The sequence below is a fragment of the Cydia pomonella genome, chromosome 17 (genome assembly GCF_033807575.1).
Source record: "Cydia pomonella isolate Wapato2018A chromosome 17, ilCydPomo1, whole genome shotgun sequence".
Classification (NCBI taxonomy): domain Eukaryota; kingdom Metazoa; phylum Arthropoda; class Insecta; order Lepidoptera; family Tortricidae; genus Cydia; species Cydia pomonella.
In genome coordinates this window covers 13,237,757-13,257,643 of record NC_084719.1, presented here as the reverse complement: position 1 = coordinate 13,257,643, position 19,887 = coordinate 13,237,757, and the positions used below count along the sequence as shown (strand labels likewise).

The 19,887-nt window shown below is 35.7% G+C and overlaps 1 protein-coding gene across 4 annotated transcripts in view; it reads left to right on the top strand.

Moving 5' to 3' along the window:
- Positions 1 to 19,887, top strand: part of LOC133526766 (furin-like protease 1) — a 409,795-nt gene that overhangs the window by 301,754 nt on the left and 88,154 nt on the right. The gene's annotated exons all lie outside the window — the stretch shown is intronic.

Here is a 19,887-nt window from a genome sequence, read left to right as displayed (position 1 = left end):
ACTTGTCACTATGCCCGTCACTTTCGCGCTTACATACTTGTTAGAACGTGGCAGGCATAGTGACAAATGATAAAGAGCCGACCATCTTAGCCCTACAGAAGACGCCGAGAAGAAAATGCATTTGTACTTATTACATGAGACCCAGGCCCACTGGCCCAGGGGAACTAATATTAAAATACACCTCTGGTGATTCAGACAGATCAGTGGTTTCCATTTTGAGCCAGTTACAATGCACAAAAAAACACGATGGCTCACAGAGCTATCCATTTAAGTATAAACGGAACCAAAAGATGATATTTTAATGCCACTTTCAATTTCCCGGCCGAGAGCGTGCCAAACACGGTCTTGCCATAGAGCATCCATTTAGATATTGGATTGCCGGCCCAATCGAATTAAGGGAATGCAAACTGAACCGGGCCCGTGATTCTGGTCGCTTGAAGAAAATAGGGGGACTAGACAAGACGACAATCGTTTGAAGAAAACGAAACTTAACGCTATACAGACATGAATTTACGATTGTCTTTGCGTTTGTTTTCGTTTTCTACATAAAATTTACATCTTAGTTAGGCTCCCTGGGCGGCATTTAAATAAAATAATATTGCCCACAGCTGGGCCCAATTTCCTTAGATTTGAACATTGAAATAAAAAAATACGAAATGTCACGGATCAATTTGTTTAGGTACTTTGATTACCGCTACTGCTAGGGCTAAGATGGTCGGCTCTTTATCATTTGTCACCATGTCTGTCAAGTAATAAGTTCGAATTTTAACTAGTATGTAAGTGCGAAAGTGACGGTCGTAGTGACAAGCGATAAAAATGGAACCATGCTGCCACTGATAATGTATGACGAAGCTGTACACATTAATGTGTATAATTAGCATACCCACAGGGCTACAGGACCTTGAAACAACTCGTAATATAACTCGCGCGCATTAATAAGTGCAAGTGATCGTATCTCACCAATATCAAAGCTATTAGTACGAACTGATTGTAATATCTGAATTCCATAGCATTCGTTATACTGGTATCTTTGAGAACGAAAACTTGCGAAATCATTGGGAATACACAGAAATGGATTTGTAACACTTACTTCTCAATTTCAAATACGGAAATATTTGTAAGACGGGAAATAATATTTCAGAGAGTGACGCTAACTTAGTTTGGTTTCACTTTGGTTCTTAGCGCGAGGGGATTTTTCACCGACTTCAAAAAGAAGGCTCAAGGCACGTGCGGTTTTATAATAAAATAAAATGCGTGACAATGAGAGATTCACCGGATATTCAGTTACTATCCGGTATTCAGCCAAACAACTATCCACTGCATCTGTAGTAGCAATGCCCTCTAGGCATAGAACGTGTTGCAATGGAAAACATATTCATACGTTGTCTATTAGCACTATAACTCTAATGACAAGCAAAACTAGAACTATGTAGATTCTAATTGGCAATACGACCGTGTAGGGGAAATATAATAGAATGTGTAGACCTCTTAGTAATAAGTGGTTAGCACACACCATAAATTGAATTAGACGCAGCAATTGCCCGTACGTTTTGCGAGGCGAATTTTGTTTTACCGAATTGTAAGGTTATCATGGCGCTTATTCACCGGCGCGTGTGAATAAGGTTACAGTCTGCTTGAGCAAAGAGAATTTAGTATAAAGGCGTATTGTCAATGTAAATTTTGTAGTTAACTAAATTTACAGCCATTTTTCGACACAGAACTAACACTTTTAGAATGACATATGGCTATTTGACCCATGTTCTTTCACTGATATGTGTTAAATACTCGTATCAAAATCATACTCGAGTATAGGCCAAAGGTATATCGCCATCTATTCGAGCATAATTTTTCTTGATTTTTCGAGGCACATGCTTTTCTTAGACTTTATTTATGGTGGGCGACTGTTACCGTTATCAAGTGCTATTTATTTATTTAATATTTATTTATTATTATTTATTTACTTTTACGAAAACTTATTCGTAATAAAATTTAAGCTTAATAAGTATTAAGATTTAAGGGAATTTAAAACTTATTAATAATACGTTTTATCATACCTCCCTTATTAATTTATTATCTATAAAATACGGAATGTGAGCCTACCCCCATAGCTCCGCCATTAAAAAAAATCACAGTAATTGGTTGAGAAATGCGACCTATAAAGGACAGCTAGCATTTAAATAGACATACAGACGATTTTTGTCCCAAGCTGAAATGGAAACTTTTGCTCTGACTCGGTCAATACATAAAAACAAATTTTCGTTCCTATCCTGAATTTGCTGTTCGTATATAAAAATGGACGAACGAATGGAATTCAATTTACATATATATTTTTATTGTAAATAGTTCTACAAATACAAATAAAAATGATTCCATCCATCCTTGTAAAACTTTACGTATACCTAAATCGGAATGATACTAACAACATTCCTTCAAAGTTCCTTCGATAAGATACAAAAGAACATTAATTCGGAACTCCATTATTACTTTTACTCGTACATATCAATGTTCAAAATGAGTCATACAAAAAAGAAATCGATAAAGTATTTTAGCCGTTGCTCGCTATACGAATGAGAGCTTCACACAATACACTTAAGAGCAGTAGGTTCAGAGGTGGAACGGGGGTCGGAAATATTAATTTAATGATAACTTCTAAACTTATTAATAACTCACAAAATACACATATACATCTTCCAAATTTCACTCCTATACCTTAGAGTTTTTGACTTAATATCACAAAACTTCTTTTCATTTTATTTGAAGACATATTCTACAATGATACGGGACTCAATACACGATTTAATTAATTTGCGTCTAAGTAAATAAAATATCGCAAAAGAAGCTCTGGTTATTACTTAATCTTTTATTTTTATTTTTGTAACCTCTTTTATTTAATAGGCTTGGAAGTTTTCAACACTCATAAAATAATTAAGTAATACGATTCAAGTGCGATAAATAGGAAATTCGAAACGAGTGGCGATAAATTAAATCACGACCGAAGGGAGTGTTTTAAATCAACACGAGTTGCACATGTATCATACAACGTTTTACAGTACATATGGCCCTTTCAATTTTCGACATATTTACATAATATGCTAATTATCGCACTAGTGTACTGTAAAAACACAAATGTAAAAAAACGCTCGGCTCAGGCGTGGTCCACCACTCAATATACACTTTTAAAGTCTGAGCGGGTGCCGCCTTATGAGCAGCCCCTTGTTTACATTTGGTAACGGCGGGGCTATAATATAATTTGGAAATTGAGCGGTTATTAGATTAAAGAATCGATGACAGTTAAGATAACGTGTACTGATATTAGTTTTAATACAATAAATGTGGGAGATAATTAAGGAACGTTGTTTTTCACTGGGAGTGTTGTTCACAATTTTGGCATTATTCTAGCATCTGCCCACGACTTCATATTCAAATTATGATAATTTATAAAAACTATTCTATTTCCATCCTCGGGCCTAAAACTATCCCTGTACCAAATATAATATCGGTTAAGCGGTTTTATAGTGAAAAGGTAACAGATATATTAGGTACATAGATCGTCTATGTATTTAAGTATTTGTATATTATGTATATCGTTGTCCGAATACCTACAACACAAGCCTTTTTGAGCTTACCATGGGACTTATACAATTTGTGTAAGAATGTCCTTATAATGTTTATATTTATTTATAGATTTCACAGTAATAAATAGCTACTACTAGTAAATAGTTGGGATTCAATAAATGGCATGGCAAAACAAAATAATATATTTATGTATTTTTTATTTCTTAAAAGAAACACTTAGCGTACAAACGGTGGAAAGAATTTTGTTTCAACCAACCTTAAGGTGAAGCAGAGAAAGAAAATCGTTCAAAAAAGTATAAAATCGTATAAAACATAAATCTATGGAATACTTAAAATTCAATTAGGAAATCAAAAGGACGAGAATTTGATTTCACAACTGAATTGAAGCATACCACGGGAAATTGAGAATTTCAAACTAACATTGCGAATCCCGCTATTTCGATAGTTGAACATGCCACTTTCACGGAGCAACGGATGCACGTCAGTTACTACGTGAAGATACACAGGTCATACTGAAAGTTCATATAAACACAAAACCTGTAACCAGCAGATATGCAACATTTTGTTTTATAATTGCTTTTCTAAACTCTTTCTAACAATGCGTACAAGTATTCTTTACGATGGGATCAACCTGAAAAGTACACGGCCCATTTTTCCTAACGCACTTTTTGTATGAAAAGGCCCTTTTGTATGGCGGTTGTGAGGTATTTATTTATATTCCTGTTTTCTGGCGTACTTATACGTGTACGTGTACGATTTTTCTTACTTGATTCATTTGAATACCTCAGGTCTGAATCTGGTGATATGCGATTTTTTTTAACTTTGAGCACACAATTGCGATTTATAGGAAGTGTCTTCTCCAGACAGTCACACGCAAACTGGACTTCATTATAAGATAATACTCGAAGCCTGGGATTTTGTCGTCGAATGAGGGTACATTTAGAGTCGTATATAATTCTAACACGAAAAAAATCTAGGGTTTCAGTAATAAAACGCCCGCTATTCACTTTTGAACATATTACCATACCCAATTAAATTGTACCTAAAAAAAGACAAAAAGTTGCATTTTCAAAGAATAAATGTTTTCTTTCATGTGTAGTCTCTAAGTGGCTCATTATAGAAACTTTCAGTACATATTTACGGCCTGCTTCAAACTTTCCTAAAGATATGATATGGATTAGATATATCAGAGTCCAAGTGTTTTGTTGTTTCTGCAAACAAAAACGTCATTTTGACACTGACATCTATATCGTATGTTTAGGAAATTTTTGACGTATTTTATAGTTCGAATCGGGCCGATAGTATGTGCAACTGTGCCGAAATATCAGGAACTCACTCTTTTTAGATTATAATTTTCTTTTTATAGGTTTGCCTGGGTGCCTTTAAAGTCAGTGTCGTCGTGTCTATGACAGGACTTATGTTGAGCGACATCCTTGATTCAAATTTAACAACTTGTCATGGTTTTGATCTCATTTTGATTCGACCTTGAAGATCGCTCACGCTAATTGGTGCATGTAAAATAAGGAAAGTCGTGGATGAGATGCGATGCAATCACCAAGACGATCGTCAAGGTCGTATGACGTTCAGTTCAAAATCATAACATATTGTTAACAATTTATTTATTTGGCGTGAAACGGAATACTTAACCCCTATTTCGTATATCTGTAATTACTTTTTTTTTTGTTTCCAGTATTCCGTATTACGCGAAATAAATTTGTTCTATTCTATGTTTTATATTATAATATTAAGAATGTCCACACAAAAATATAATGTTCTTATCCTACTGTAGCAGATGCAATAAGGCAGCCGTAAAAGCCTCTCGTTCTACAATAGCGCACGTTTTCGCTACGTTGCGTTTGCTCCCAACTTATTTCCAATGAATTTTAGTTCGTGCTCGACTTCGGCGCGCCTAAAAGCGTCGATCGCTCTTACTGGATGGAGGACTTTTCGAAATTGATTTTTTTTACTTAATTTATACATAATAAATAAATAAAATCCTACAGTAAGCTCAATAAGGCTTGTGTTGTGGGTACTTAGACAATGATATATATATATAAAGAATCCTTAAATACATAGACCACCCATGACACCCATGACTCAGGAATAGTTATTCGTGCGCATCACACAAATAAATGCCTTTAACAGGATGTGAACTGTGAACCCGGGACCATCGACTTCATAGGCAGGGTCACTACCCACTACCCACTAATTATGAAACATTTACATTGTGTAACTTGCATGCTATTCACGGTTAAGTATGATTGTTCAAATTAATTTTAAAACTTGTGTATGTTGTATGTTATTTAACGCAAATACATTTATCATTATCATAACCACTAACAAGGAAAGGTACCCCTGTCCGGTTCCGATTTGATTCATATTTATATATGTTATAGAGTACTCTAAAATAACGGACACGTATTTTTTTTTTAGCTGTCCAAACTCAACCTATTGGGAGAAATTGTCCTCCGAAGTACTAAAAAGTTACTAAATCTTCTAACTCCTATAGAAAGTGATGCTCCAGCAACTTGCTAGTTAATGGCTGGTTTGAGTATATGTTTGAAAGCAGCAAAAAATAGTGTTCGTTGTTTTAGACTACTCTATAACATATATAAATATAAATCAAATCGGAACCGGACAGTTGGGTACCTTTCCTTGTAAGTAGAATTTTACCGCCACTATTTTTTAAGGAAGGGAGTAAATATCTGACAGAAAAAAACTAGTTTTTGTTGGTGAACGTGCATATGCCATAACCATCAGGTGAGCCGTACGCATCTGCCACATACGCTATTAAATATTAATGTTTAAAATCCTTTTCTATATTTTCTTTTACTGAAACGCAAATAGTGTCTGTCACGTTCTGTATGTATGTATGTGCGAAAGTAACAGGCATAGTGACAAGTGATAAAAATGCAACCATGCTGCTACCGCTGATAGTTTTTCTCGGCAACAAACTCTTTCCAGAGTCCCTTAAGCTACTCTAAAAGCCTCGTGAAACGGCATTTCAGAAGTATTCACTATTAAGTCAGTCCATGGCATGATTTGCTGGTTCTTTGCCATATTATCAAACAACCGCCTGTGTGTTATGAGCAAGAATCATTCTCAACTTTATATTGCGGGATCTAAGTGAAATGATCTACGCCTAAAAATGGTGTCGTCGTATAGATTCCATATTGGAATTCCTTTGCGATTTTCCGCCATCCAATTTTCATCGAATACCTGATTATTGAGGAATGCTGTTATTATCAAGATAAAACAATAAAATACGTGCTTTCACAGTAATAGGTATTTCAGCAATAACCTTTACCTAGGAAATGGTATTACAAGCAAAAAATATATTTACATTCGTTAGGATTCAATATATTGAATTACTTTACACAGAGAAAATATGCTTTATATTTTCTTCGCAATAAATAAATACACAGGGTGTCGCGTTCAGTACGAGTGAAGCGAAAATCAATGATGCTGAAAGTGACACCGTGTTTGAAATACAAATATTTAAATAAATATATGGGGATAATTTTAAACAGATCTAGGTAGCCTCAAACTAAGCAAAGCTTGTACTATGGGTACAAGGCGACGATATATACTTATAAAGATATACACGCAAACATAGAAATAACATCCGTAACTCAGGAACTAATATTGCACAAAAGGCAGACTAACTGCATCATGGCAATCTCGACCAGTTAATATTAGGGCGAAACAGAAAAATATCAACCTGGGTGCGGAAAAAAACATTTAAGATCGGACCAAGCGGAGAATTGTTTGACATGATGCCCACGGCTTCTTTCTATCACCGCACCGCTCGCCGTCGGCAGGGTGTTCATCCTCACACTCTAGAACCTAAATGGTCGCGTACTGTGCTGTTTAAGAGGAACTTCCTCCCGCAGAGAGCTACCTGCCGAGGTTTTCCCAAGGGTCTGCAGTATGAGGTTCTTCAAAAAAGGAGTGTACAGATTTTTAAAGGTTCGGCATTGCGCATTTGGCACCTCTGGAGTTGCAGGCGTCCATGGGCTACGGTGACTCCTTACCATCAGGTGGGCCGTATGATAAAGATAAAAATATTTTAATATTTTGATAAAGGTATTTAAAAAAAATTACGTAATTTTTTTGTGAAACTATCAATGATATTTTATAACTATAGATAGTTATACTCGTACATAAGCAGCACAAAAATACTTCCACATTTATTTTTATACCGACAAAGAAATCTGATATTTTTGATAAATTTTCGCATTCCATTCATTTTTGTCATCGTTGTTAAACATGAGCTTGTCTCTTTCACTTTCGGTGAACGGGAGCTCGTCAGCACGTGCACATCTCGCTTGATCAGATGCGACTAAAGGCAACTTGTACAATATGTCACAAGGTAAGCGCCTCAATTTTGGAACGCCTATAACCTATCTTGAGTTTTAATAAATCATTGGAAACTAAGACGTTCACTTATCACGCTATCTTACAAGCTTTTATTTACATAAATTGGCCCTGATAGCATATTAAATGATTTATGTATGTATAGGCATATTAGTTAGTGTGGGTCAAATATTAGAAGCTAAATTTGACCCGCTTCCCGATTGAGCTTAAATTTTGCATACATATCAAAATCAGATGACAATGCAACATTATGATGGCATGGTGCTAATCTAATGATGGAGACAGGGGGTAGCCATGGGAACTCTGTGATGGCTCCTCTACACGATGGCCCAGCACAGGCGAGTCCAAGGGACGCATTTATACGTTAGAGGGAGTAAGTGATATTGCTATCTCATTCCACCGCATGGCTGCGTCCCTTAGACCTACGCTGGGCCTATCGTGTAGAGGAGCCTTAATAAACAACGCAAACTGTGTTTGGTTGTTGGAATTGTTTATATGAGTATTAATTGCCTGGGGATTTTTTTTTTCTACACACTTATTCTATTCATGTCTTGTTGATTGAGGGAACTCCAGAATAGTAGGCAATTTTAAGTAATTATTCATAAAGATATGTTCATTACATACATACTACTATTCATTTAGGTTAAACAAAACAAAAATTAAAGATTTTATTTCTTACATACGACTAAAGAAAACTAATGGACCGTATAGTTAATACGCTATCCTTCGGGAAATGCATTCAGCCGCGCAGATTATTCACAGATCCCGAAGTTGTCGAAAAAAGTAGGAAAGCCGGAAAGTTCCGGCAAAGTTAGTTCACGTAACGATCTGCACGCGGCCGGTTGCCTAGCAACGCGAGGGCGGGGCCAAGGGGTTGCCAGGTTAAGGTTTCTAATAATAATGAAAAGTGATCCTTTGGTTTTTTTCTATAAGTACTTTTTTTAGCGGTTGTATCGCAATACTTTACAGTTCTGTATAGTATGGAATATTTTCGATTTTGATATCTGTGACGGAAAAGTCAATGCAAAGAATTTATTATTGACATTATTGTAACTATATAGTGTTAGTCGATCATGATCATTCGTTTCTTAAAAATACGTAAGTCAAAATGACAGACGTTATGATTATGACAAACGTTTATTAACTGAGGCTTGTAGGGCATTTATGGTGAACGCAATTATTTAATTAACACATGTCAAATATGTACATATTGTTAACTGTTCTATTCACTGACGTATTCGCTAGCGACTGCATAAACGAACTCACAATGCATCTCCCTCGTATTGAGATTGGTGCAAGCGACTTGCACTGCGTTTGAGTTGATGCAGTCGCTAGGGTTTATGGCCGCGTAAAACTCTTTGTCGGGGTATTGATAACACTAGCAAGCACCGAAGATTGTCAGGCAAAAGAATTGTTATGATTTTTGTTTGACAGCTGTATACCTATCCTAAACATTAAAAAATATATATATATGGCAGTGTTGTAAATAGTAATATTTTGTTTTGTAATGTAAAGTACCTATAAGTAATTACGGTTGCGGAAGAGCGGGACATCACAACGCAGGCCCTGTACTTAAAGAGAGGCCCCAGTAAATGTTTATTGTAATGTCTGTAAATAGATAACACAGATATTTTTAATTTTTTTTCATGTTCATTTTTTTCATTTTCATACATATGCATTTTACTTGTCATCCAATCACGGGTCGCTGGCATATAGATGCTTCTCAACCTGCTGTGCGGAGCCCTCATACTAATGCATTTAGAGTGTCGATGTTTAACGATGTTTTTTGATCAAATATTATGTAATTGTGATTTATCTCTAATAAATAAAATAACACACACAGGTGGCGTTCTCTCGTTTCGGAGGCCAAGATTCTTTTTGGATCGCTGAGCCAAAGCAGTTAGTTAGTAGTTAGTTAAATACTCGTAAAATAAAATGAATCAATAAAAATTCTAGCTGGTGTCCGTCCATGTATTTCAGATGAGAATATTTTCATTCATAATTTTTTGAACGTATTGTTTATTAGTCGGATTTTAGTTTTTGAATTATTTTTTTATTATATAAACGTGAGGTCAATAGCTTACAGAGCCGCAGTCATAATCATTTCATATAGATATATTTTTCCAAATAGCCTGGCAACCCATTCCTACCTGCGCTCCCGGGATGTATCCTTGCACCATAACAGTAAATATTCACCCCCTGTCGATACAACACACCATGTTTTCCTGACTCTTATGCCCTTGCATTACAGCCTATTTTCCGTAAGCAAAGTATCATTTTTCCCCTGTCAAGATTTGAATAGGTCCTCCGGAAAATGGAGCATTATACTCTTAGAATGTGGAAAGTAAAAGGCGGTTTTTGTTACGGAAAATTTAATCACCGTGCGTAAGATATTAAGTCATTTTTATAATTTTTTTGGAAATACCAAAAACATTTCTATATAAACCAATTCGTTAATAAAAGTATTCAGAATAATACGTTACATTTAACTAGGGAAGAAATCAAATTATTTTAGGATGTATTTTTTGATTTGTGATTTTTAAGTAGTCACACTATATATAAATTATTAACTGAAATAGATATGATACACTAAAGAAAAAACTACCAAATTCCACCGGTGGCCGAGGCGGAAATCGAACCCGCGTCTTCAGCTTACGCGGCTAACGTCCTGACAACTAGACCACCCGGTCACGGCGGTACCCGTCCCAAATTCTCTGGCGTATGCTATCTTTGAAAGGCTAGGCGTCTATTATTCTACTATTTAGAAAAAATAATATTTGGCCATTCCAAACTGAGTACTGGTATAAGTTTTTTTGAAGTCAGAATTAGAGCTGCGAAAATTTAAATTTCGATTTTGCGTCTCTATTACTCTTCCATATTCGTACGATAGAGAGGCAGATAACGAACTTTTGACATTTGTTTTCCGCGGCAGGCCCGCCAGCCATCTACCAGCTATGAGCTTGCTACGCGCCGCTACAATCGTAGCACGTAGCTCGTCTACGTAGGCAGATTACGGAGCCGAGCGATAATCAATGCTACGAAACGACTCTCTTGTGTATTCACGATTTATCTTAATATTAGGCTTGTCTGCGGTTTAGGAGGAGAAGGGGTGTAAAATAATTTATAAATTGAAGTTAACATGTTAGGATTAGCATAGGTTGCATTGAGATAAAGTTGTGTAGTATTCAATTTATACTACCTGTACCTTAAATTAAATAATGTCAGATCTTCAAATTCCTTCATGAGCGACTCTTGATAGTTTATATGTAAACAATACATTATTTTATAAAGTTTGTTTGACAACAGATGAATTTGGAATATCCTAATTGGCTTAGAGGTTGATTCAAAAATACACTTTGACATCAAAACTATATCGAAATGATGTAATTTACTTATCATTTGCGCGTGCATTTCACTGCTACTTGTACGTACATGTATTGGCACAAGCGAGACGAACGAAATAACATCGTTTAAATACCATTTTGATGTCAAAATGTAAGTTTAGGGTGGTTTCAGACTAGAGTTATAGACAAGCGTACGCGTACGAGCACGTCTTATAGACCGAATGTAGGGAAAAGTAACACGAACGTAAGCTCGTAAAAACCAAATATTAGCTAGTCTGAGACCGCCCTTTGGCATACTTAACCTTTAAAAAAACACTCCAAGTAATAATTTAATTCTGACTTATCTTTTATTACTATTCCTTTTCTTTAATCGGACTGAAAGCTTTCAAAGTAAATATACATTTCTTTCAAAATAAACACACTTAGCTTTCAAAAACCCTTTGAAATACAGAACGGCTGTGAATAAATAAAGGTTATACTAAAAATGTACCGTTATTTCAAAACAAAGTCATAAAAAGAGAAAACGGCCGTGTTCTTCTCGAAATAAGAACGTGCTCTAGAGTAACGACCACAGATATATATCTAACTGGACATCGCATGTCCCAATAAACAAGGAGTCGTGTAAATATTAAAAAAAATTTATTTCACTCAATACGCCTTGAAGGCGCTATGTTTAAAGATAAGTTTATTGTTGCTGCAATCTCTTTAGTTTGTATTTGACTTATATGCTTGACAAAATACATTTTTTTTTCTACAATTTACAAAACCGGCTAGATTACCCTGATTCTTATATTAAAAAATATGTTAACTCGTCATCTTTACAGATGATGGTTGCAGCGTCTAAGGAGGTATTTCGAGTAGGTAGTCTGTAGCCTGCATCGACTGCGATGGCTGTATAATCTTATGGCATGTATTGTCTACACTCGTATCATAAACCCTCTATGATGCTTTCAAAACCGAAAATTACGGGCCGCACAAATAAACTGTTTAATTGGAACGAATTTATTATCTTTGAAAATGAAATTATTGCGTTATAATCACGCCGATGGCGGTTTAATAAAGATATTCAAACTTTTATCATCTTGAAAAACAAAGAAATTTAATTAAACCTCTTTCTCCTCTATTTGTCGTCATTACATTTTATTCGAAATTAAATGTCAATTGCAAGCAGTGTGATAAAATGCCGCATTGACGGTCGTAAAACGCAGTTCCTGAACGCATGATAGAGAGCTTAAATTATGTGTGTGGATAAAACAGTTTATCTAACTGTTCATAATTTAGGCATTATGTAGCAGTCAGCAGTTCTAGATTTCAATTGATTAAAAATTTAATTTGTCCAAAGGAAACAGAACTCACATCCATTTAACAACATCTTCACAAAAAAAAGTTTACTAACAATGTTTAATGTTTGCTTAAAATGTTTTTCTATACATATTTCTCTAATCTAATATTACAATTTAAAACACAAACATGTGATGCTTATAAAAATATATTTGGCACGCGTAAGTGCTTTAAGATGACCTATTAAATGTATATCTGTGGGAACGATCTTCGCATAAAAGTGAAAGCCATATCTCACCGGAAGCTGTGGCGTTGGGTGTGTCTTATGTTACTTGTGTAAGGTCTATTATCGATTGACGGTATTCGAATTGACGAAGATAGGGGTATACAAGACACAGATTGATATGATAAACATAACCCAAGCTAACCAGTTTTAGTTGACCCTTCTGTACGTGAGTCCCAGGAAAATTTGCCAGCCAAGAAACGACCTTAAAATTTCAAGTTTAGAGTTGATTTTTAGGGTTCCGTATCCAAAGGGTAAAACAGGACCCTATTACGAAGACTCCGCTGTCCGTTCGACTGTCTTTCTGTCCGTCTGTCACCAGGCTGTATCTTATGAAACGTGATAGCTAGACAGTTGAAATTTTCACAGATGATGTTTTTTTGGTACCGCTATAACAACAAATACTAAAAAGTACGGAACCCTCTGTGAGCGAGTTCGACTCGCATTTGTACGGTTTCTTGTTCGTCATTGCTGATCCGATAACGCGCCTGTGGGACTCTAAGGTTAGCGAGGGTTCCTCAGAATGTTTGATTTGCACGTGCATTTCGCTCGTACTTCTTACATATTATGTATATTGGCGCAAGCGAGACGCAAGAACGAACGATACCAAAATTACATCAAAATGTAGGTTCGAATTGCTGGATTCTAGGACCCTCGAAAACCATAACATATTTTAATGAATTTCGCTCGATAGAAGACAACACTCTACAACTCATTTTGTCTCTCGATCATAGTACATAACATGATTTAAAAAAATTACATAAAATAAAATATAATGATGGCGTCAGCCATGAAGGAAAAAAATAGAGAAATGTTGTTATTATCATCTTGTTGGTGCATATTTTTAAATAAACTTTTAAGCTAAGAGATTCAAGTAATCTCTTCAATCTCTTCATCATGTTTTGAATAAATATTATTTCACATATTTCTCGTAACTAAAAGTATTGGTTAAAAGCCAAAGCCGATTACAATAATATTAAAGAGTTTCTAGGATAAGGAAACAATGGAAATCGTAATCCTAAAAGGAAAACACGGTGGGCTGGTACTGAAAGCGTAAAGGTATAAATCCTTTTTATATCAGTGCTGCCGCAGTCACATTACGCCTACGGCACAGATTACTTCTAAACAGAGTAAAGTCAGTCTTAAGCTAACTTTGCATCAGCTTGGCAAGCGACGTAGCCGGATGCAGACGGGTGTATCGTGTGTAATCCATCAATTTTAATAGGAATTCTGCGTGTGGACGGTACTACGAGTATTACATGTAAGGCTCGTGCCCGATCCATCGGCTGTCGGTTTTTAGCGTGAACACAAAGGCGCTCGCACTCGCAGTGCCGTCCACACGTTGACGCCAGCGTAATCTTACATTACACGTTACACCTTATGCTTATGGAAGCGCCACCATACGTCAAATTTTTAGCTTATAGTGTCATCTCTACATTTTGTCGCTGCACAGTAAGCTTTTTCAAGTTTTTATTGAACTTGACATGTTCTTTATATGTAATTCTTTTTTTTTTTTTTCAAATATTGCAAAGCATTTTGCAACCACTTCCTGATATCTGATGGAGCTGAAAATTGGCACACATATGTTTATCGGGTGACAATACAATATTATGGTAACATCGAGCTGATCTGATGATGGGGACAGGAGGTGGCCGTAGGAACTCTGTGATGAAACAACGCAACCTAATTATGTTTGGAGTTTTTAAATCAATACCTATAATAATATACCTAATATATATATATATATATATATATATATTTATATAGGTAGGTAGGTTTTTAATATAGGTAATTATCAGTTCAGTGTTTTTAAATACACAACAACGATATTTTTTCCATATCCGGTTCGAAGGACCAAATAAATGAGTGAGCCACGGGCTCGTGATACTACTGCCACTCTTGGTCTCACGGAATTTTAATGTAGAAAAGATATTGGTGTATTTATTTTTCAACAAAATTAATTTACTATGGCGGGATGCGAAAGGCGGGGCGGGTTTGCGATACTTTCGCCGTTCACAAAACTTGAGAAGCGACTTAGCCTTAATCTAGGGGCTTACTTGGTGGGTCCTCGTTCTTCGCTCAGGCTTGATCTGCAGAAATCGGGTCCTTTTTTGATAGGCGCACCTCGTGGCCCGCTTGATGCCAAAACCACTGTTGCTTCTCGATTTTGATCACAAATCCGACGTAGTCCATATGATTGACAACCCCGGGGCGAAATACAACACATAAAAAACACTAAATAACTAATAAGGGCGGTGCTACGGCGGCGATGCAATAATATGCTTCCAAACGTAGGAGTTTCGAGCGAAAACTGATTTTAGTAATGGCCGCGGGCGTTCACGCCTTGTTGTCCCTAGGTGGCGCTGTCGTACTCAGTTTTTAATAGGCGAGTATCGCATTGGCTCAAACAGAAAGGTCTAAATGAGTATTAGTTGCTCGTGGTAAGAAAAGTACAGTCAGCGACAAAAGCTTGCACCAAAACTGTTTTTTTTCCAAAAAAATATTTTTAATGGATCATGAACATTTACAGGGATCTACATTATAAAGACCATACCGTAATACGAGTTTTTCTGATATAAAATTATCAGGACTAAAAATGTCAATACTAGATTACCTAAAATTTGTTTAGTTAATAAGTTAAACGGTATGTCATTTCGTACATCACGACAACCGGTCTCGTCTAGTCGGTAGAGACCCTGCCTATGAAGCCGATGGTCCTGGGCTCGAATCCCGGTAAGGGCATTTATTTGTGTGAATGTCACGACCTCAACGCTTAAGCGCCATGAATTTTATGGCGCTTACGATGTTTTGGTCGCGTGGTACAGGTTGCGATTGTGACAATTTCATTGTTTGGTCTGGCTTATAGTATTATTACTTTGTATTGTATTGGCCGTATAGTAAAAAATTATTAAATGTTGATTTTAAAACAGATATTATCTATCTATTATATTATATTATCTGGAGTTGCAGGCGTACATAGGCTACGGAGACTGCTTACCATCAGGCAGGCCGTATGCTTGTTTGCCACCGACGTAGTATAAAATAAAATAAAAATTTAAAGTATAAAGTGAATTCGCTGTACTCTTGTACTACACTCGAGGGATTAAAAAAACATTACAGGCAAAAACAACGTTAGGACCTATTCTTATTTTTTTATTTTATTTCCTGAATACTCTTACCCATTATATTATTCAACGAGATTTCATTTCATTCATTACAGTCGACTGGAGGAGATTTGATTTCGAGCGAAAAAAGTTCTAACATGTCTGTTTGGTACCTACTCTTAATGCTTAATGCTTGCGAGTTTTTTTAATTTTTATCGAACGAATCGCCTAATTATATTTCGTGTTATCCACGATGACGCGCAGATTTGACAAATCTAACCTTTAATAAGATGACAATATGAGTCAAGGCACGTTTCTTTGTGAATGACACGATCTATATGAGTGACGGTACTGACGGTAAGTAATTACCCACGCACATAATAAATAAATAAATTGCTAGACAACGATATATATAATTATAAATACTTAAATACATAGAAAACACCAATGACTCAGAAACAAATATCCGTGTTCATCTCACAAATATATGCTCTTACCAGGATTTGAACCCGGGACAATCAGCATCATAGACATATGGACAAGTAATATTAGATAAAAGTACGCTGACTGGTATTTGGCTTTCAAAGCTCAGAAAAAATGTCTTTGAGCGACTCATCATCTGCGGCCCACAGTATCATGCAAGTCATATTTTGTAAATTTGAAAATAATCAATAAACACTTCCTTGTATGTACATCTATGAATTATTAGTTTTTGTAAAAAATCATCCAGATATTTTTCGACCCTTGCACAGTCAACGTTTGCAACACATGGTCTGCTATTGTCAAAAAGCGTTCTCGGTATGACTCCCAGAGTGTACAACAAATTACCTGAATATATAAGGAGAATGTGTGATGTAAATATTTAAAAAATCTGTAAAATATTTTTTAGCCAGGAAGGTTTTCTACTGATGTAATGAATTTCTTACTGGAAACTTTCACTGACTAATACATAAATTATTATTATTTTATTTGGAAATTGGAAAAAAAAAACTTTCTTATTATTTTATAGTGACATTACTGGAACTTTTAATTAATTGTATTTGTTGACATTTAATTCTGTTTGTTAATTGTAATTTAGTACATGGTGCATGCTAATTGATATTATCAATGAAACATAATTTCGTATGCCCTTGGGTACGACATAGTGGAACAAGCAAATGTATAACCATCATATGCAATATCATGTTGTATACACCTATGTTCAACGAATAAAGTAAGTATTTGTATTTGCTCTTTTCTGGAACCCCGGTAGTGGCAGTTATGTTTGTGAATATCTCAAATATGTTCATGTTTTAATGTATATCGATCGATTTTTAGCGATAAGACCGCCTGTTGTTTACCTCTTCTTTATGTGTTGTATTATTTGTACTGTTTCTGTATTGAGGTGTGCAATAAAGAGTATTTGTATTGTATTGTATATCGTCACACCGAATTCATAGCAACAAAGACGGCTTAAGTCATAACTTTTTCTTTGCCGTAGTCGAGTAAACATTTCCTCTAATATTAACCATAAAGCAGACAGGGGTTCAAGTTAGTATGGAGAAATGGCTGCCTTAATTATTACTCTCCCCATGTCTAGACCGCTCGCCCGCGGCTACCTACTTAGTAAACCGCTTTGTGCCCTCAACTTTGGGGTAACTAGGCTTTTACTCAATTTTGACTAAGATTAGGTACATAGATTGATAATAACCTATGGACGTAGCAGTGACCCTTGCTACCTACGAAGCAGGAAATCCCGGGTTCAAATCCTGGGTGTGTATCACAAATATTTGTTGCTGGGTTATCGATGTTGTATATAATATGATGTTGTATACAAGTATGTGTACCGTCGCCTAGTATCCATGACACGTACAAGCTTTGCTTAGTTTAGGATCCCCCACATTGTTATTTATTTAATTTATTAAATACTGCTTTTATTAACACTCTATTTCACTCTCACATTGACTATAGTTACATATATTATATGAAATACTGTTAACATTATAATTACAACACTTCTCGTACTCAACTAAAAAGTAACATACACGCACTTACGTATAGTTTACTTTAAGGGCTATACAATAATACCATTAAATTAAATAGCAAACATTATTGAAAAATATGTATAACTTCAAATTAGAACACATTATGTGTAACGCAAAAAAAACTACAACTCTAAAAGGGATTTCCAAAACCGTTGCTCTACTATCAGTAAAAGTACTACCCTAAGCAAAATTTCAGTTCACTATGTCAGCCAAGCGTAAATCTAAAGAATTTTCCAGCAGGTCTCCATACGGTATAGGGTCAAGAGATAGGTTGCACGTGAAAGGCTCGGTTGCATGAAATCCCTATTTCCGCTCGAGTTCATATAGATCCAGGGTAGAGAAGACTTGTGTCTTATAAATTCAAGGTGTCTTAAGACTTTTCGGTTGAGGGCTGGATGCTGGGTCATGCGCCGCGGGCGCAAGGAGCCGTACTCAATGGTAGGGTGTTATTGCTGTGACTTAACTAGCGTTTGCCTCGAAAGACGCTGCGTTCTTGATGTTGATATAATATACGTAGCACGCCTGAGTTACGATTAACCACAAAAAATAGTTTCAACACGTTATATGTGTGCAGGTACTATAAATTAATTTTGAAATGCTGTTATTTTTCGAAAATTTACAGACTTATTTTCTCAGCTCCTTGACTTCCTGGCATGTATAGTTCGCTAAAACTTTGACTCAGTTCTCAAAAAGAAACCGAGATAGATCATTATTAGTCCAGTTTCCTCATCATGGTTTCTTTCACTCCCGAGCGAGCTACAATATGAAATATCCTAGGTCCTGCCCGCAACTTCGTGTGCGTAAAATGATGATGATGATTAATAAAAACTATCCTATGTCCTTTCCCGGGCCTTAAACTACTCCATACCAAATTTCATATATATCGATCCAGCGGTTTAAGCGTCAAGGTAACAGACAGACGGGCAGAGTAAAACAATTTTTAACAACATTTTGTATGGTAATATTTTCATCATCATATCATAAGCAAAAGTAACCTCAGTATACTTGTTACGTCCCATGCTAACCATCGTTTAAAATATATTCACCTGTATTGAATTTACACACTGGGATTTTGTTCATAAGTTCCGTTGCGAGGAACTTCCAAAATATCAAATTCATCCACTCTAGTTACTGTTAGCTTGTTATGTTATGAAATTCAAATTACTTAAAATTGCGAAAATTAAATTACGAGTAGGTATATGAGACACGTGTAACATGGCAAAACATATTAAAACATAATCAAGGTATTTAAAATTGTTGGTTATTGCTTTAAGGTTTTGACAGTCGTATGAATAATACTGTATTTTATAATCAAATCAGCAGCTTTTTTCAAACTGTAAATACGATTAGTTACTATAGTTCGTGTCATTCACGTTAACGCGCAGATTTGTCAAATCTAACCTTTAACAACATGACAATTAAAGTCATGGCACCTGTCTTCGTAAATGACACAATTTATACGTATGGAATTGAACATCTTGCCTGCGTATGATTAGGATTCTGGTTGATTTTTTTTGCAAAACACAGCACAACCTAGTTTTGAACCCAAGATTTTTGACCACTATACAGATATGAAAAGTTATATATATGTAACCGATATATGACGTCGCGTTCAAGTTACAGATGTAGTGCATAATTATTTTCCATAGTATTTTCACGGAAACTTGCGAACGTGTCTTGCTGTTTCAGTCAGTCTCGGTACAAAAAGTGCTGACAATGACTGACGGCCAGATTTGATCTTTCTTGTCTAGATTAGGGTGACCAGATGTCCCGTATTTTACGGGTTATCCCGCGTTTCAGGCATGAATTTTTCATTGTCCCCTAATTTGGCGAAACTATATATTACTTTATATATATATTACTTTTTAAAGTTTTTCATTAAGAAATTGAGCAATAGA